Source organism: Sinocyclocheilus rhinocerous, unplaced genomic scaffold, assembly GCF_001515625.1.
Source record: "Sinocyclocheilus rhinocerous isolate Xijiao unplaced genomic scaffold, SAMN03320098_v1.1 scaffold1538, whole genome shotgun sequence".
NCBI lineage: Eukaryota > Metazoa > Chordata > Actinopteri > Cypriniformes > Cyprinidae > Sinocyclocheilus > Sinocyclocheilus rhinocerous.
The window spans coordinates 336,001-357,812 of NW_015661872.1; the positions used below are offsets into that span (position 1 = coordinate 336,001).

Genomic DNA, 21,812 nt, shown 5'->3' on the forward strand with positions numbered 1-21,812 from the left:
AAATAAAATTAAATAAAATTAAATAAAATTAAATTAAAATTAAAAGAGCTTCTATAACCATTGTACCCTTCTTAAATTGTTGCCAGAAAAAAAAAAGTAAAAATCCTCCAAAGTCAAGCAGTTTTGGCCAGTGCCACCTTATTTAATTTACATAAGCCAGCATGAATAGTCTTTTCCTTTGCATCAGTATATCAATTCACATTTCCCCCGGCGAGAGAGAGGGAGAGAGAGAGAGAGAGAGAGAGAAACGGTTAAAGAGAAAAAAATATAAGGCTGTTTTTCATTCTTGTGAGGATGTGATTTCAGAGTCCGGCCCATAGGACGACATGTTGAGCCACTTACCCCCGAAAACATCAAATGAAGGCGCAACTTTGGTGGTGAGCCTGAAATTAACGCTGATAGGAAAATTAGCACTGATTCAAGAGTTTCCATTGCTCACCGAGAGCGTGAATGAGTGAATCATTCAAATTCACTTTCACGGTTCGGGAGAGAAAAGCACGTATTAGAGTGAAGACGGAGAACGCCAGAGCCAGGAGCAGGTCGCTTCGTACATCACGCTTACCTCGTTAGGTGGCTGTTTGATCCAAACCTTTGACTATCTTCTAGATCTTCATGCATTACCAGGCCTTGTAATTTGTTCCATACCCCCTCTGAACGGGCTTTCATCAGCTTACAATCTGCCTTCACTTAAAGCCCAGGTAGGCGCCCTGTTGTGCCACCTTCTTCAGATTACGTATGTCATATCTAGATAGTTCTTGCCAGTTTTCAGATGGATTGTATAATACGTTTATTGTCATCTGAATGTTCTCGTGTTTCTCAAGAACGTGGGATTTGAAAATGTATTTCGGAGTATGATGTCATGAATATACTTGTCTTAATCGGCACCTAATTTTCGGGAAATTTAAACCAGCGGTTTTGCTTCAGGACTCAGAGTTAAGATTGGACATGAAGTAGCGACCCGAAACAGTGACGATTTTTTTTTATCATGATAACATTGAAATCTATTAACAAATTAATTATGATCATCAAAAAAAAAGACCTGTGTGCCATTTTTGGGTTGAGAACTGCTGATTTAAAGCATATGACAGTCCCCTCTTGTTCTATTTAAGGGATACCCTTGGTTTTTATTGCCTCCCGTTCCACTGATCCTATGAAACGGCGGCCCCCCCAAATGTAGTGCTTCCACAAGGAGCGATTTTATGAAAATCACTTGTGGAAATATCCCGCGTTTCCAAAATTTTGCCTCTTAAATGCGTAGTCTTTTTCTGACATTCGTTAATTGTTTCTTTAAAAAATTATTTTGTTTTTTTTTTTTTTTTTTTTTTTTTTTTACAAAGTGGTCAGTGAAAGGAGGTGGTTAACCTTCAAAAATATTGATCATCAACCTTAGCTCATATAATATTTATGTAGATCTCTCTTTCATTCTCTCTCTCTCAATTTTTATTTATGTATTTTTTAGGGCTGTCAAAATGAACCCGTTAATAATGCGTTAACGGAAATTCATTTTAATGGCACTGATTTTATTAACGTGCGATTAACGCACCGCACATTTTCTGTTTGACCAGTGGCCTAACCCGTAGTTGGAGAAATGGAGATGCACAGTGTTGCCAGCTTGGCGACTTTTCAGACCCCTTTAGCGACTTAAAAAAAAAAAAAAAAAAAAAAATTTTTTTTTTTTTTTTTTTTTCAAAAAAGGGTTTGCCCAAACATTATTTAGTTTCTGAGACTCGCCGGTACTGCCGCCCGAGCGTGAGGTTTCTCTTTCTCGCTGCGCGCACACCTCTGCGTCTGCTCTGTTCAGCAAGCGGCTGAGAGGAGCAGCGCTTTCAGTTAAAACAGATATTATGTTGCTTCTCTAATTTTACATGCAAGTATAGCTGAAATCACAGCACAGCTATTGTCTTTATCTTATGTGCATTTGATTTCATCAGACGACGGCTCGATTATAAATCAGTATTTTTGTGCAGATTAACATCTTGGAAGGGAGAGCTGGTTATGTAGTCTTAATGGGTCACGTTTCAGTCACTATTTCATATTCATTCCGCTGTGACAACAGTAAAATATATCAATGAAAACAGTTTTATTGACATTTTAGCTGCATCCAAATACAGTATGTGGACACAGAGAGGCAAACAAATTTAATAATAAATGTACATTTTGCATGTTCAGAAGACGTGAGCTGCCCTGTCCTGCAAAAATGTAAACAGGCTTTGATTTAAACTGGTAAGTAAATTGCTCAGTGCAGATAAAGAGAAGTAATGGGAACCTTCTTTTGAAAAACATCTATGACCTTTGAAACATGTCTAGTCTTCATGCTCTATGCTAGCCTCATGCGCTGCAGAGTTTAGCTGCAACCCTGATCAAACTCACCTACTTGTGATTTTCTAATGATCCTAAAGACATTGATTAGCATGCTCAGGTGTGTTTGATTAGGGTTAGAGCTAAACTCTGCAAAAGTATTAATTTAAGGTACATTTAGAACAGATCAAAATGTGTGATTAAGTTGCGATTAATCACGAGTTAACTCATGACAATCGTGCGATTAATCACGATTAAATATTCTAAACGATTGACAGCCCTAGTATTTTTACACTATTTGTTTTAAATGGGGTGTGCTATTATTCCATATATATATATATATATATATATATATACAGTATACATTACAGTGGTTGACAAAATTGTTAGAATACCTGACAGATCTGAAAGTATTGACCTTTTTTTGCCTCCAAAACATGATTTCATTTCATAATGTTCATGAAACATGCAGATGGTTGCTCTGAGCAAAACAAATATGAGATGAAGTGAGTCATAGTGTTTTTATCTGATCAAACTCACCTACTTGTGATTTTCTAATGATCCTAAAGACATTGATTAGCATGCTCAGGTGTGTTTGATTAGGGTTAGAGCTAAACTCTGCAAAAGTATTAATTTAAGGTACATTTAGAACAGATCAAAATGTGTGATTAAGTTGCGATTAATCACGAGTTAACTCATGACAATCGTGCGATTAATCACGATTAAATATTCTAAACGATTGACAGCCCTAGTATTTTTACACTATTTGTTTTAAATGGGGTGTGCTATTATTCCATATATATATATATATATATATATATATACAGTATACATTACAGTGGTTGACAAAATTGTTAGAATACCTGACAGATCTGAAAGTATTGACCTTTTTTTGCCTCCAAAACATGATTTCATTTCATAATGTTCATGAAACATGCAGATGGTTGCTTGCAGCAAAACAAATATGAGATGAAGTGAGTCATAGTGTTTTTATCCACTTTTAACATTAATATTGGGTATGTCCACCTTTTGCAGCAATTACAGCAGCACATCTCTCTGATATAGTGTTAATATATTTCCTGAGAACTTCAACATTAATGTTAATCCCATGCCTTCTGCAACTCAAGCCAAAGGCTTTCCTTTGAATGTACAATAGATCTGTCCAGTTTATTTTCCAACTCGCCCCAAATTTGCTCGATGGGGTTGAGGTCTGAAGCATCTTGGAGACGTTGCCACAGTTCTTCTGGCTGTTATCAGACTTCTTGTGCAAACAAATAAATTCACTGGATTTTTACAATTAATGGCAAAATGAATGTTTGGAAATGTAAACTCATATTTCCTACTGACACACTACAGCAAAAGATAGAAATAACTGACTTAAAACCATTTTTTAGCTGGTGAAAATTAGGGCTGTCAAAATGGCTGAAAAACAAAATTTTGTACTTAAATATTATTACAATTCGAATTATATTCTAATTTAAAATGCATGATTTCAGTTAGGGTGAAGAAAAGTTTTGGCTTCTCTCCTGTGGCCACAAGAGGGGCGCATCGAGCAAAATATTACTAATGCACGTTTATTCAAAGTGCATAATGTTTAAAATAATGTTTATAAACCAATTATAATTAATTAAGTTGCTTAAACAACTATAAACAAAACGGCATCATGTATGCATGCATAGTTTAATACAAAGGACCGAAATCACTGGCTTGGTTTTAGTTTTGACATAAACAAGATCTTCTCTGCATTGATGTTCTCTTTTTCCGCAATATTTTTAATGAACAACGCAGCAGCACCGCATCTAGTGGGTTCAACTGGATAGGCTGACAAAAATATTATAATGCAGTGACTTCTCAGGGTATTCTGCCATTTTAAGTGAGATTCCAATCCGAAGGTAGTGAACATGTTCGGTTCGAAGGGCACTGGGAACGGCATAGGGAATAATAGAACATCAATACATCACTTCACAGGAAGTGGAGAGGGAAAATCACCCAGCTGTCATTGCGCACCGCGTCACCAGTCAGAACTAACGATGGAGCAGAGCCGTTAGAAGAGTTTTTAAAAGGCTTTGCAATGGAGGGGTTGCAATAAATGTTGTTATTATACAAATTAGAGTATTTATGAATGGTTATGACCATGAATGTTACATTAGCATATTGTATTGTATGAATAGGTGAAACTAAGTAAAACCAGGGAGAAAGAGCTGAGGCTCTGTAATTTTTTTTATTTTACTTTATTTACTTCAGGAGAGTTAACTTTGAGGCTGCATGTGGGAAAGCGCGCGAGATGAGACCACAACAATCTATTAACAGTCTAAACATATACATTTTGACTATATTTATATATTATATATTATTTATCTGCTAAATGCATAAAAATTATATTTATTAGATACATAATTGTAAATGTATTTTATATGTATTTAAATTTGAAATAATTATTTTTGGTCAAATAATTGCCTGGGTAAGCATAAAAACCTTCTTTCAAAAATATTAAAACAATCTGATCAACCCCAAACTTTTGAACAGTGGAGTAATTTACAATATTTATAATTATTTGATCTTTTCTTTCTTATATTAGGTTGAATGATTAAGCTTGACTTGAAAGCAGTTAACAGTTTTTGTAAAATTAAGAAATATGAAATTATTCACAGTCACAGTTTTAAGCAGCATTTAACAGGGGTAACAGCTAAATATTGAATGAATTATATTACAACATATTAACAATCAAATCACATCATTGCTGTACAGTGTAATTGTTGAATAGCAATTGTTGCAATTATATACAGTAGGCCAAAATTAGCATTTTAATAGATGATACACATATTTGATATTTAAATCTAGCTATTTAATGATAGCTTTATGTTATGATATCTTTTTATTGTAGAATTATCTAACATATCTAGTTAATTCTACTTAATTCTCACATCAGAAAGCATGTTGTCGGTGCCTCTAAAAAAAAGTCACAGGACACCAGAGTGTTCCCTGTTTGTGGAAAGTATCATTAGTTAAACGTTCTTTCGAATCTCTTTCGGCCACTTATTTTGTGAGCCAGCATGAATGTCAGTCGTCTTCTCATAGGTGAAGCGATCAGTTCTTGTGTTGGTTGCAGGGGTAATTGAGGTGACTCTCTTCTCCTCTGTGGATGTCAGGCGGATCAGTATGCAGGACGTCAGAAGCTCTTCTTGTCGTATATAGTGGAATTGATTAGCTCTCTATGAAGTGACTGGGTGTTTGCCGTGCTAGTGTTTGATGTATTCTCCTTGGCTTACCCTCGACTAATGGCCGTAGGCCTGTTTTGTTTGTGCGTGTGTGTCAGCGCTCCTGCGCCTGTATCTGCTCTGGCATAAGAGAGAGGTGAAACGAGGAGAAACGGACAGCAATAAATACTCCTGATATATCAAGACTTCCATGTCACACATAAATCAGTTTGGAATAAGGAGATATGCCACTTCCCATAGTATCAACCCTTTTGATTTTACTTGTGAATAATCATATCCATGGGATCACAGGCATTCGCGCACATGTGCACGCTCACTCTCCTGCCTACGCTCGTATTATTGCCTTTCTGGCCTTTGATGCTCGACACACACTTTAATGAAAAAGACAACCCCTATCACTGTTTTCATCAGGCTTCGTGGTCTTTTTTATTCTCTTATTTTGGACCGAGATCAGAGCTGTGTAAGAGGGCATTCTCTGAGATGTGATTGTGATATTTGTACAACATCTAAGCAGCCTTCCAGGAATTTATCAGAAAAACATCTGAAAGGAAATGAATTTAATGCGGAGCAGTTTCATATTCTGGACCTTTGCACTTCCATCAGACTGAATATTTAAATAGTAAAGCGATGTTTTGTGGCATATTTGTTAATATATGATAGTGATCAGTACATTGAGGAGTGTAAGAGTGAACTTTGAAATGAGTGACAGTTTCTTTAATTCATCTAAACTGAAATTAAATGTGCTGCTGCTAATGATAATAGACAGGTTTAAAGGAATAATTCATCCAAAATCGAAATTTTGCTGAGAATCTTCTCACCCTCCTAGCATCCAAGATGTAGATGAGTTTGTTTGTTCATCAGAACAGATTTGGAAAAATTTAGCATTACATCACTTGCTCACCAATGGATCCTCTGCAGTGAATGGGTGCCGTCAGAATGAGAGCCCATACAGCTGATTAAAACATCACTATGATCCACAAGCAATTAACACAACTCCAGTTCATGAATTAATGTCTTGTGAAGCAAAACGCTGCATGTTTGTAATAAACAAATTCATAATTAAGATGTTTTTAACTTCAAACCACTGCTTTCTGCTAAAATATGCATGCATACAATATCTATAATATTGCTTCCAATATATCTCCAGTAAAAAACTTGTCTCATTTGTTAAGACTCCTTTATGATGGATGTTTCTCAGCAAGTTATGTAATGCTAAATTTCTCCAATTCAGTTCTGATGAAGAAACAAACTCATCTACACCTTGAATGAGAGTGAGTCAGTTTTCAATTAAGTTTTAATTTATTTATGAACTGTTCCTTTCAATGTTCCAAGTCATATCTCATGGTTGTGTGATGGTTTTGGTGTGTATTTAGGTGATGATGAGGTCAAGAGGAAGGGGCAGGTGCTCACGCTGCTGGCAGAACAGGCTCTGCGCTGTCAGGACTTCAAGGCCTCCTGCATCCACTGCCAGGATCTGATGGCTGCAGGTAAGCCGGCACAGCTTGACTCTAAATCTCTCTTCACTTTCTACTTTGTTTTAATCCAAGAAATGCACTGTGGATTTTCAGGGATCAGACTTTTGTATTCTTTAAAATCTTAAAGCTTAACAGTTTTAAAAGAAAGGTCCTCTGAAATTATATAAGGACGAAATATTAGTTTTTTTTTTTTTTTTACATAAGCCTATTCAATCTATTTCACCTCCCTTTTGCCATAGTTCTTGCATAGTAACAGTAATATATTTCTGCCCTTGTTGCATTTATTATTGATAGGACAGTTGAAGCAATGACAGGAAGTGATTGGAGAGGAGAGAGAGCGATGAGATCAGGAAAGGACCACAAGTAACCACACACAAAACAGTTCATGATCAGTATTACTATGGTTTCTGTGTAAATTATGATATTTATTATAAAACATATAGCATAAACACATTTAGAAGCTATAACTCTAACATTTGTCAGCAGACAAAAAAAGTATATATTTAAAATCGAATTATAAATAAATATACGCTACCGTTCAAAAGGTTAAGTTCAGTTTAAAGAAATTATTGCCTTTGTTTATCAAGTACATTGATTAAAAGTGACAGTAAAGACATTTACAATGTTTGATTGAGGATTTGAAATAAATGCTGTTTTTTTTTTTTTTCTATTTATTGAAGAATCCTTAAAGTTTTTCCACCCAAAAAAAAAAAAAAAATTAGGCAGCACAACTGTTTTCAGCATTGATAATGAGATTTTTTTCTTGAGCACCAAATCAGCATATTAAAATGATTTCTGAAGGATCATGTGGCACTGAAGACTGGAGTAATGACTGCTGAAAATTCAGCCTTGTCATCACAGGAATAAATTATATTTAAAAAATATTGTAAATATTGTTGTTATTTTAAATTGCAATAATATTTCACAATGCTTCTATTTTTACTGTATATTTGATCACACAAATGCAGCCTTGATGAGCAGAAGAGTCTTATTTCAAAAACCACCCCAAACTTTTGAATGGTACTGTGTGCAAACAAAATGATAACAAATGCAAATGAAGAATATTCACCAAAATAGCTTATTAATAATGTAAAATAACTTTAACGAGTGTTTCTGCTGTAATAAAACCATCTTCAAAAGAGTCTACAGGGTTCCCACAGTATTTTTAAGTATGTTCCTGCAGACATTTTTATGCTAGTTTGGCTAGAAGTTGCTCTTTTGGTGTTTACCTAAGTGAAGTTTGAATAACAAAATGTTCTGAATGTGATCAGCAGGCCCATCTTTATCATTCCAGTCAGATGCATCTGTAGTCAGAGCTCAAATGTGTTTTATGTGTGTGCGCTTGTGTGGTGCTGTTCAGTCAATGCGCCATCAGATATTGGAAAGAGACTGCTGTTGCATGCATGTGTGTGTGTATGCTTCAGGCTGGGGTAGATTAATGCAGGCTTGAGAACAGAAGATGTGCTAATCTCTGATTGCTATCGGCAGCAGTCTCACAGCCTCACTAACATCAGTGTGGAAAATGGGTTAGCCTCTCTCCTGCTTCACTGTGTAATTATTCAGTCACTCGTGGAGAATGAGGAAGAGAGGAAGAGTGCTAGAGATTAGAAAGATTTACTGAATACATGAGGCAATAAGAGCCACGGATGGAAAAACAAGTATAGAACTGCAACAGAATCTTGAGACAATATGATATAACTAAATCACATAGAGCTACAGTGGCTGGTGCTGAAGCAGGGATTGTGGGTTTTGCTGTTTTTGTTGTTGCTGGGCAGATGTTGTAAGATCTATCTATCTATCGTTCTTTCTAACGTTCTATCTAACTATCTTTCGTTCTTTCTAACGTTCTATCTATCTATCTATCTATCTATCTACAGGTGCATCTCAATAAATTAGAATGTCGTGGAAAAGTTCATTTATTTCAGTAATTCAACTCAAATTGTGAAACTCGTGTATTAAATAAATTCAGTGCACACAGACTGGAGTAGTTTAAGTCTTTGGTTCTTTTAATTGTGATGATTTTGGCTCACATTTAACAAAAACCCACCAATTCACTATCTCAACAAATTAGAATACTCCATAAGACCAATAAAAAAAACATTTTTAGTGAATTGTTGGCCTTCTGGAAAGTATGTTCATTTACTGTACATGTACTCAATACTTGGCAGGGGCTCCTTTTGCTTTAATTACTGCCCCAATTCGGCGTGGCATGGAGGTGATCAGTTGTGTCTCTTGTTTCTCATTTTCCTCTTGACAATACCCCATAGATTCTCTATGGGGTTCAGGTCTGGTGAGTTTGCTGGCCAGTCAAGCACACCAACACCATGGTCATTTAAACAACTTTTGGTGCTTTTGGCAGTGTGGACAGGTGCCAAATCCTGCTGGAAAATGAAATCAGCATCTTCAAAAAGCTGGTCAACAGAAGGAAGCATGAAGTGCTCCAAAAGTTATTGGTAAACGGGTGCAGTGACGTTGGTTTTCAAAAAACACAATAGACCAACACCAGCAGATGACATTGCACCCCAAATCATCACAGACTGTGGAAACTTAACACTGGACTTCAAGCAACTTGGGCTATGAGCTTCTCCACCCTTCCTCCAGACTCTAGGACCTTGGTTTCCAAATGAAATACAAAACTTGCTCTCATCTGAAAAAAGGACTTTGGACCACTGGGCAACAGTCCAGTTCTTCTTCTCCTTAGCCCAGGTAAGACGCCTCTGACGTTGTCTGTGGTTCAGAAGTGGCTTAACAAGAGGAATACGACAACTGTAGCCAAATTCCTTGACACGTCTGTGTGTGGTGGCTCTTGATGCCTTGACCCCAGCCTCAGTCCATTCCTTGTGAAGTTCACTCAAATTCTTGAATCTCTATATTGTTATGTTGATAGTTCTGTTGTTCTATTTGTCTATCTGTTGTTCTAACATTCTATCATTCTGTTGTTCTATCAATCTGTCAGTCTTTCTATCACTCTTCGTTCTTTCTATCTTTTTGTATTGTTCTGATATTCTATCTATCATTCTATCTGTAGTTCTGTCATTCTGTATGTCTAATTATAGACTTTTGAAACTTTCAATCTAGGTTTATCAAACCAGCATTGATTGACAGACTTTCATTTTCTAGTTGAAAATCACTTGCATAGCAGCTATATTATTCCATTTTCATTCTCTTTTTTGAATTAAAATTCAAATTGCAATTAAATATTCCTGAATTGAATTGAAATTTAAAAGACAGTTCTGAACAGCACTCAGGCCCTGGAAAACGTTGGGTGCTAAGTGTAAGTTGAAACATAAGAAATGCCTAAACTCCTCCTCCAAAGTCAGTTTGAAATCTCATGTCTCCTGTATATGACTGCTTTCCATAAATTTCCCTTTTTTCCCCCTCTCACTCTAGGCTATAGTGGTGGTTGGGATGTGTGCGCTCAGCTGGGTCAGTGTGAGACGTACTCGCAGCTTTCCGCCCGTCAGGAGCTGATGGCGTTCACGCTCACACACTGTCCTCCCAGCAGCATCCAGAATCTGCTAGCGGCTTCCAGTTCCCTTCAGATGCAGGTGCCTTTTTTGTCCACTTAGATATATTGTCCCTCTAGCTATTTTATACATGTAGAGAGCGAGATGGTTGCTAGTGTCTACATACATTTTGTATGTAGGTCTACATGTAATATTTCCTATAATTAATAACTTGTAATTGATACTTCAAGGTAAAAGCTAACTCCTGTGTAAACCCCAGGATGCCTCATATAGTATATTTATAGCTGGAATGCTTTGAATAGTTATTCTATAGAAACATTTGCCAAGTTTCCTGCTCCTTTCTTCCCTAGTTTCTGTGTATAGACATATGTTGTGTTGGACACAGTATGCATAGACAAACTTAAAACACAGCTTTTAAGTTTTAGAAATCGCCTCCAACACACACACACTATTACCCCCTAAGCACTCTTTCTAGCTGTAGTCGCCTCTATCTCCCTCTGTGTTGACTGCTTTGGTGTCAGGCTGCTTTCAGGAAAGGCCTAAAGTAGGTTTACGTATACCGAGATAGTTGCCACATTGAAACACTCAAAAGAAAATGTATTGAGGAATGGAATAGTAATTTAAATAAGTCTTACTGCCGTGCCAAGTATAAATACTGCCAGAACGATTAAACATTTAAGAGCAAAGAAAAAAGGTATTGTGCTGAAGGGCAGGAATGAGAAAGTCAATGCTTCGCTCTCCTCTCTTGTCTTAGGTTCTGTACCAGGCTGTAAATTACAAGATTGATCCTTCTCAAGCCCAGAGAACGGGCTGCGAAATGTCTGAGGTAAAGAACAGCGCTTCTGCATACGTCACATCGTAGGTCTTTATTTACTGCGACACTTTGAAGAGATATTTTTTTTGGGGGGGGGAATAAATCTGCTAATTTTAGAATATTGCATATGACGGTTTTGTGTAAATTTTTTTTTTTTTCTTAAAAGCCTGTATGTGCATAAAAGTTTGCATGGAATTTTGCTTTTCAACATTAACATTTTGGGTTAAAATTTAAATAAAAAAAGTATAATAAATGAATACATTTATTTTCACCAATTTAAACACCATTTCCTTTATTGCCTAATTTTAAAGGTGACATATCATGAAAATCTGACTTTTTTCGAGGTTTTAAGTGCTATAATCAGGTCCCCGGTGCATCTACCAACCAAAGAAACGTGACAAAAAATTAACCAAGTAACTTTGTTTTGGTAAGCCTTTTTCTGCAAGCGTCTGAAAAAACGAGCACGTCAGATTTCGCTCCCTTGGTGAGGTGGCAAAGGGATCACATTATAATATTACCACCCCTTAATCTGTATGTTTCCACCCACGGCGCCGTCATTTTGATTTCGCAAGCGACAACGGTGTACCAGCTCTAATGCCATGGCAATGGTTTGAGCAAAACATACTAACTGTTCTGTCTTTGTGAAATAAATGAAAAAAATGTAGAGTCCCAGCCTCAGAGGAGACAAGAGAGCAGTGGATTTATTGATTTATTTACTGTATATTGCTGCTGCCACACAGATCTAAAATAAACATGCCATTTATTTCCCAGCAGTTTACCTTCACAGACATTGTATACAGTTGTATATTGTATACAGTTTTTAACGTAAACTTGTGTGTGAAAGAGAACTTGGTTTAGTACTCACATGCTGTGACAGCCGCTTTCTGTCCGTGTGCTTCAGATGTGTGCACTCAGAAAACCGTATATCAGATGTTTAAACTCATATGGTTTAAAACGCATGATTTCAGCACGATAAACATGATAATCAGAACCAAAACAGATGTTTTTAGCAGGTCCGAGCTGTAAAGGCGCAGCTCTATTCTGGAAAAGGGGGTGGGGAGCAGCAGCTCATTTGCATGTAAAGAGACAGGCCCGAAAAACAGCGTGTTTCTGCTTCCACTCAAAATAGGCATTTTCAAAATGTTATAATAAATGATCTGTGGAGTATTTTGAGCTGAAACTTCACAAACACATTCTAGGGACACCAGAGACTTATATTGCATATTGTAAAAAGGGTCATAATATGTCTCCTTTAATGGTCCTTTTAATGGTTTAATGGTGTGACTAATGAATACCAAAGTTATTATTATTATATATATATATATATATATATATATATATATATATACAGTGGGTACGGAAAGTATCATTTCAAATTAAGCGAACTTCGCTGCATAATTTAGGTGCTTTCATTTTTTTTAATTGTGCTCTGTTAAAAAGTTAGTTTTAGGTATAAATAATCTATGCTGTCATTTCATAGATTAAAGTTTAAAGCCACCTGTGATGCAAAGCTGAATTTCCATCAGCCATTACTCCAGTGTAAAGTGTCACATGATCCTTCAGAAATCATTCTAATATGCTGATTTATTAGAATTATCAATGTTGCCAACTGTTGTGCTGCCAAATATTTTTTTGGAAACTGCAATTCTTTTTTCAGGATTCGTTGATGAATAAAAAGTTAAAAAGAACAGCATGTATTCAGAATGCAAAATTATATATATATATATATATACACATCTATATCTCATTTTGTCTTATTATTTTTCAATAAATACAAGATTATAAACTTTTTTTTTAAATTTCTAATAACATGCACAGATAAATCATTCACAACAGGACCGTGAACCTGCAATAAGAAAGTAAAAAGGGTCGATTTGGGCTTCGTGCTTTCGTTACGCATTTTTACTTGAGCACCAATGCTTCATTCATGGCTATAAAATAGTAAAATCTTCTCCTGGATCATTACATTATAGTGGGCTGTAAAGCACAGCCTTTGACTGAACTCTGAGTTCAATGCTTCAATAACATACTCTATGCTTCATTTTTCATATGGTGTAAGTATAGCTTCAGAGCTCAGCTGCTTTACTCATAGCAAGCACTGTTTTCACCTTACCATGAGAAAAGATGCCACAGACATGCTTAAAGATTCATGTGCACACAAAAATATATTTGCGTAAATGTGTGTGCGTTGTTTATCTGCTAAATGTGCATTTAAAGCTGAATGAAATATTGATGAGGTCAGATACGTGGTTTGGGTTTATACACACTGTCGCAATGTTTCTGACATTTTTGAAAAGTTCACCTCTCATCGCATGTATATACCATGTAAATACGTGCGTTCGTTTCTGTTTTTGTCATGTTGCTACAGTGAGCTGCCGGTGCTTTGCTCCACTGATGGCGGAGAGCTTTCTCGCTCAGGAGTCAATTTACATCTCTGTGCCTTTACCTTCATTTATAATTCATGTCGAGTTTAGCTCGATGTGATGACTATAGTAGTGCTTTTGTTTGTTTTATAGGATTAAATGGAAATCTCTGTCCCTGCTGGGATTTCCTCCAGTTTCTTTGTGTCTGTATTTTCCCTGCTGGGTAACGCTTGCCTTAAGTAAATTAGCATACTTGCCACCTAATTGCAACATGATAACATTTACAGTCTCTGATGAATGATTTATTAATCACATTTACACAGTGCTTGCTTGTAGACCAACACGTTTGGCCATTTTTGCAATTAACAGTTTACCCGAGTTTACATGATTGGACTTGTCTGTGAATAAACAGCAGAAAATAAATGTCCAGACTGCCCGCTTTGATTTTGGTGTGTTTAGAAGTCCACTTCTGACACAAGCCCCTGTTAAATGTATGTCAGATCTCAAAGTCTGATTTGTAGCCTTGTTGACTGGTCTAGCATTAAAATGAACCAGACGTCAAAATAAAATCAAAATTGACCCTATTTACTTTCTGAATGCATTGTCCTGGTCTTATTTAGCATAATTAATTTATACACATTAATCCAACAAAATAAATAAATACAAAAATAAAAAATAATAAGAAACTAAATTAAAATAAATAAATGAATAAAATGAAGTACAGTAAATCAATGAAGCAAAATTAAATGAAATTAACTAACACTAATCCATAATATATTATAATTTAATATAATATAATATAATTAGTGCTGGGCAACGATTAATCGTGATTAATCGCATCCAAAATAAAAGTTTTTGTTTATATTATATATGTGTGTGCACTGTGTATATTTATTATGTATATATATAAAGACACACACATACAGTATATATTTTGAAAATATTTACATGCATTTACATGTATTATATAATATAAATTTATTAAATGGTAAATAAAAAATATAAAAATATATTTAGTGATATGGTTTGGTTGTGGTTTCTTCATTTCATCATTACATTTATAAAATAAAATAAAAATAAAAAATTCAAATAACAGCGTCATGGTCCTGATTTGTCAAGTCAGTTCCCCTTTATTTATAAAGCACGCAGTTTCACAGCAGTTTTATAGAAAATACTGTCTTAAAACCCCTAGTGTGAAAGTCAAAGGTGTCTGTAGAAGGAAAAAAACCTACTGTATATATATTGTTTATTGTAGTTCAGCTATAACCACTGTAATTTGATCAGTACGGCTCATGTGGAACCTTTCTTGGTTGCCCATAGCAGGCCGGAGCTGCTGTTCCTGGATCAATTAACCCCACAGACCTGCTGCACAGAACCACAGCCCGCACTATAGAGGTCCTGACCAACACCACCATGAACACCAGAGCCGTGCTGACCGCCGTCAGCGACTCCCATTGGTGGAGGGAGTCCCTCAGCTTACTGCGCCCACTGCACGTAAGTCCCATTTAAATTCAGCCTGAAAGGTTTTATTCGCCACTCTCTGAAGTGTAACCGCGTGCCTCGCTCCATTATGCATCACTCCTCTTCAAAACACCACCGCCAGGAACAGGTTGGACAGAGCTCAACAGTGAGACTCGCCTGCACATTTTTTGGCAGGTTTTGTTAGGCCATTAAAACCTGGCATGATTGAACGAACTTCTCCCCGACCGACGTCTGCGTGTCTCTTTGTGAAGCGGTTTGTTTTTTTGAGTTCCTGTTTCTGTGTCCTCCATCTGTGAGATTTGCCCGAGTCCTTCCTGTGAAATGGACGATGACAAGCTGAAGCTTGTGCATTTCTAATGGCCTTCCATGGTGACTGTCTGTCAAGGCCAGAATCAAAAACTCCCCCTGTCCTTGGCAGAAGGCTCTGGCGCCTTACGAACGTTTACGAGCGCAGCTGAAACATTAATGGCTCCTGCATGCATGTCTGTGAATGTTTTATGAAAATATTTTATGAATGTTTAATGAACGTTTATCTCCTCTCAGGGGCAAGCCGTGGAAAGAAACCGTACTGGTGCGGCCAATCAGAACACCAATCTGGAGAGGCAGGGGTGCAGTCCTTTCTACGAGGAGCTGTTCGATGTTCCTTATGTCAATACGGTAAATTTCACTGTATCTCCTTCCTTCTGGCTCTCATCTGTTTGTGTTTTTCTCATACAGCTTTATTTATTTCTCTCTCTGTATCTCTCTGTCATTCCCATGTTTTGACTAAATCTCTGCTGTAATAGTGTAAATATGATGTTTAGTTCTGAGTGTTCATTATTCTAGGGTAGATTAAAGATATTTTGTCATCATTTAATTACCTTCATGTGGACTTTCTTCAGTGCAGCACAAATGGAGATGTTTTGAGTAATATACAGGTCACATTTTTCTGTGCAATGAATCTTAAAGGGTTAGTTCACCCAAAAATGAAAATTAGCCTGTGTTTTACTCACCCTCAAAGCATCCTAGGTGTATGTGACTTTCTTCTTTCAGACGAATCCAAGTAGAAGTGGAAGACGTTCCGGCAGATGACGTAAGACATAGGCGCCTCTGAGAAATGCAGGAGCAAAGGAAACAAAGTTTCCTTACTTCTAGCAAAGGAAAACCAGTCTCCTCTTGGCTTATATCGAAATCCTCCGACATTTTTCTTTACAAATCCTCGTTTTGTACTTCTAATTCATGACCGGCGTTTTGTTTTGTTTTGTCTCCGCGTTCGTGACTAATCACGCAACGTCGACGTCTTAGGTCATCTGCCGGAACGGCTTCCGCGTATGATAGTCAGCGGAAGTGAGAAAAAAGTGTTTATTATGTTTGAAATATGGATATTTATCTTACAAAAAATGCATGGATTCGCTACAGGAGGCCTTTATTCACCCCCCGGAGCCGTGTGAGGGGCGTTTTATTACGGATGCGCGCGCTTTATTTCACGTCTTCTGAACTGTTGACAACCAATACCCGCTTACCCCCATTGAAAGGCTTGGAGGGGCCAGGACAATTTTTAATATAACTCCGATTGGATTCGTCTGAAAGAAGAAAGTCACATACACCTAGGATGCTTTGGGGGTGAGTAAAACACTGGCTAATTTTCATTTTTGGGTGAACTAACCCTTTAAGCTTTCAAACTTCAAATCAGGGATGTCAAGAATTTTAATGAATAACACTGAACTGTTCTTCACACATAGTTATCATATGGCTTCAGAAAACTTGGAATATGACACAATAAATGTTTTATTATTATTTATTAATTTTTATTAATTCATACCACATTTATGTTTATTTCTATGGTTCCGTAGTTCTTATTCCTTATAAAAGTGTCGCCAGGATATATGGGTTGAGTTTAATACTTTTTCAGCAATGCTGAAAATTTGCTTTAAATTTATAAAAAGTAAAGATTTAAATAATAAATTCTGTTTTTGTTTACTTTTTATCAATCAAAAGAATTCTGAAAAATATGTATACTATGTATACTATGTATTTAACATGCAAATGTATATGTAATATCACAGTTTCCACATAAATATTAAGCAGACAATTATTTTCAACAATGATTATAATACAAATGTTTCTTGAGTACTTTTTAAATTATACATATACATTTTAAAATATATTACAAACGAACAACAAATAAATAAATACATTTTGTATTGCTGTTTTTATACTGTATTTTTGATAAAGTAAATTAGTTTGATAAAGTAAGCCTTGGTGAATACAAGAGACTCCACCCCCCACCCCCCTTTTTCATTCTCAGAAAAATTTAAACCCAAGCATTTGATTGTAGACTGTATTTGGTCAAAATAATACAAAAAAAATTATTCTGTATGATTGTAACAGCTGCTTCTAGGCCAATTATACAGCCTACTAGATGATAAGGTATAAATATAACATTGACCTTCATTACATTTAAAATTCAGTTGAGAGGTATTGTACGGCGGCCGTGAAGTGCAAAGCAAATCACAATTCTGAAAACAAAATAACAAATTACAAACGCAAATGCAAGTCTAAAAAACAAAATAACAATTCAGAAAGCACAACAACAATTCAGAAAACATTATAACAAGTCAGAAAACACAACGACAAATCCGAAAACAAATTTACAAGTCAGAAAACACAACGACAAATCAGACAAACCGGAAGAGGTAGGTATAGTTTGAGACAGCGCCATTGGTTTGGGATTACTCACCGCTGACTGGACGAGACATCTGTCAATCAACGTATACAGGGAAGAACCAGCCGAAGAACAGCATAGTCGTGGTAGAAAGTTCGGAGATGGTATTAAAGTAGCTCAGTTTAAATGTATTGTATGAATTGCCCTTACTATGGAATTAAAAATACGGGCTGTCTATTTACATTTAGTTAAAAGTGGCTGTTAAGCATCAGCTTCAGTGGTGCAGATGGATAAGCGCTTGTCGTTGGCTTTTTGACGCGATCGACCCGGGTTCGATCCCGTCTTTTGCCAAACTTTTTTTTCCTCCCTTTTCAAATCTCGTATTAGCAATGGATTCTATTTACACTAAGTGAAAAAAGCAGTATTTTTAGCAATATGCTATTCGATCACGCCTTTTGCCGAACTTTTTTTTCCTCCCTTTTCAAATCTCGTATTAGCAATGGATTCTATTTACACTAAGTGAAAAAAGCAGTATTTTTAGCAATATGCTATTTACACTAAGTGCAAATACCTATTTACACTATGTTAAAATAGCAGGATTTATACTATCAAGTATACTACTTGTTGCTTATAATGTTTTCTGACTTGTTGTTGTGCTTTCTGAATTGTTATTTTGTTTTTTAGACTTGCATTTGCGTTTGTAATTTGTTATTTTGTTTTCAGAATTGTGATTTGCTTTGCACTTCTCGGCCACCGTAGAATTGGCTTCTGTCATGTAATAGATATTTTAGGTCGAATTTCAAAGCTTTATGTAAAAAATGTCGCAAAAACCAAAGTGTAATATCCCTTGTTGTCCTCTATTAATTTTTCAGTCCGAGGATGTGTATTCCTCGTACGACTACACCCCGCAAGAAGACTTCGCTGAAGTTTTACTGTGGACAGGCAAACTGACTGAAACAGCGAGGGACAGAATCTCTTTCCTGCAACCGAAGGTAGTGCTTCTTATATGCAGTATACAAACATTTGCACTTAAAATCAGCTCTCATCACGGTGACAGGTGACCTCACCCGTCCGCCATCAGTCGTCTCTCATCACCCTCTTGATAGCTGCAGTGTCCTTGCTAGGAATACTGTAATCTTTGGCCCCCGGGGCAGATTCTCAGGTAGCAGCCGTTCCCTCTGCCTGGCCTCGTCTCTCCCTGATGTATCACCACTCGCTGTCTACATGTCCGGAAGAATAGCGTCATATTGATTAATTAATGTGTACTCACCACAAGTAGACAGCAGTAAATAATGTGCACCCTCCCGATACAAGAGAGATAGCGGCTAGTCAAAATATCAAGGCCTTTTGCGTCAAGATGGATGAGGCGAATGAGAAAATCAATGCGGAGTGATGGGAGGGGTGCAGGAACTTTGGTTGAAGAATGCAAATAGCGATTCTCCCTTTACCTCTTCCTTTTTTTCTGCTCTCTTTTAATTCCTTCAGTGTCACTGTCGTTCAGTTGCGCACGGCAGGCGTAAAGTCACCTTCGTGTGGGAGAACGTGAGATGAAAGGAAAGTGCTTGCGTCGGACTGATAACGCTAAATTAATGACCTGCACGTTAAGACGTATGCTGAATAACACTTCTTCCTATAAGAACAGTCATGGTTCTGTGCTCTTGTTTAGATATTGCGCTCATGTCCTCTCTAATCTCTGTGCTTATGTGTGAAACGCTTAAAGGTTATGAATTAAGGATGCTTCCTGCTGCTGATATGGTCAGTTTTTTTTAAATCCCCGCCCCCCTCATCTGGGCATTATGCTTCTGACTATGCAACAGTATTATTTTTCATCCCATTTAGAGTACTAAATGAAAAACTAATTTTTGTTAGTAAATGTAATTTACTAAATGTTATAAATAAAAAATAAATAACATTATTTAATAAATAATGTGTTGATTTATCCTTGAGGTATGGAATAAATAATAAATATATATATGTTAATAATATTAATAAATAAAACTATTTATGTTGATTTATTCTGGATAAAAAGTTCATTAAATGCACAATTTTGTGTAAACCAACAACATTACAGCAGCATTACACCGTGTCCTAACTCCTAACTACATGCGACACGACAAGCAATTTGGGTGTCCACACCAGGCGTGACGCAATGCGACGTGACAGAATCAATCAAACATCACAGCCAATCAGAAGCGTGCGTGGGCGGGCTCTCTCTGGAAGCGCTCTGCACTCACAACGAAATGGATCTAATTCATAAATATTAAACCTTTTTAACATTATTAAATGTACATACTATGTGACTGATACCATCTTTGTTATGGAATACGCTTGTTGGTTCGCAGTGAGTTCACAGTTTTAACGTACATCTTTGCTTTTATTTATTTTCAAGATCTGAGGTAAACTATCTATTGTTGCTTTCAGTATGGCTATAAATGCCACGCAATATGACATTCAAACTCGCATTAGACATGTTTAACTTTGAATAAAGCACATAATCAGTACCTGAGAATATCACTGTCATATAGTTTGTATGTTGTTGTTCCAGCCGTGACATCGCGGAAATAGAAACCGTTTCTAAAATAGAAATTTCACGTGTTGCCATCACGGCTAGTTAGAACAAAAGCTGATTATCATGGAAAATATACCTTTTACCTTTCACGGTGTTAGAGTGCTGGTTGTCTTAATCATAATAAAGAAATAATAGTAAAGAAACTGTGCATATTAAAAATGTCAGTGCTTGAGTCTTTTTTTGGTGTCTCTTGCATACTTTTACACTCACACACATACACACTCTAGAATAGAACAGAGCACAAGTCTTTAAGTATAATGACATCCTCCATCTCTGATCAGCGTCGCTGTGAGAAGCCACACCTCTCTGGTTTTCAATGTTAAAGAGACTTTGAGGAAGGATGTGTTAAAAGAAGCCGTCAAACAGCTGAGAACACTAAAACTGTTACTGTTAGGAACACTAAAGCCTTTGTTATTTCCGCACGCACAAGACTCCCTCAGTTCCAGCTGTTTCTGATAACGTTGTCTTGCCAAGAATTTTTTGATGCACAAAATGCCCTTGATACAATCACAGGCTCAGAATAGCAGAATAAAACTTAACACTGTATTGCAGTTCTGTGAGAAATGGGAACTGATGGGCTGCCTGAAAAATTACGCTCCCGTCACCTGCTAATCGTGTTTGAGAGTCTGGCGCTGTACAGCAGTCTGCCTTTGTTTTCGAACGCTAACATTTCTTCACTAGCTTTGCACCGCTTGTTCTCGTGTGTGTTGCTGCAGGTTTAATGAGTGTTTACAATCGTCCCGCAGGGTGTTTGTGGTCAAATCCTAATTGATCAAATTTAGCCACAATCCCTCTAAGGTTTTGTTCACTGTTAAATAAAGGTTAATGCCGAGTTCACACTGCACGAGTTTAGCCCGATTTTTCACTCGCCGACAGGTTTTGTGAAATCGCCGACAAATGCCCGAAATCAGAGGCAAATCGGTGCTCGTTCACGCGAGTGACAATCACGCAGTGTGAATTATCAAAGACGCGATCTGAGGGAATCGCCGACGCCCGTGAAATATTTGGCATGCTAAATCACAATCGCATACATTCAAGGGTGGTCATCGAAAATAATCACGTAGTATGTTACGTAGATCCATTGTTTCTTCTTTTCAACTAGACAACCAATCAGAATGTATTTGATGTTAATATACTGCTGAGTGTCAGTATTTTGGACCAATGAGATTCCACGGTGGGCGGGGCTGTTTATTGCAGCGCCTCAGAAATGGTCACCAAACAAACAGCAAAATATTCTGTGGCTTCTTTTTGTGTCTAGGCTTGCCGCGATAGACGGTGCTGACGGTGATACTGGTGTTAAGCCGCAACACCGGTTATGTCACTTGCCCACCGCGTCAACGACCCCAACCGTCGTTTTGATTTTTTTATAGTAATAAAAATCATTTAGATCAGTAAAAGAACAGACACTACAATTAAAAACTGAACGCGGCTGCTCAATGCAGCGTGCCGAACGACAGTAGCATCACAGATCAGATTTCATTT

At 36.9% G+C, this 21,812-nt stretch overlaps 1 pseudogene; it reads left to right on the forward strand.

Annotated features, from left to right (window-relative positions):
* Window positions 1-21,812, forward strand: part of LOC107726605 (neuroblastoma-amplified sequence-like) — a 158,331-nt pseudogene that overhangs the window by 69,105 nt on the left and 67,414 nt on the right.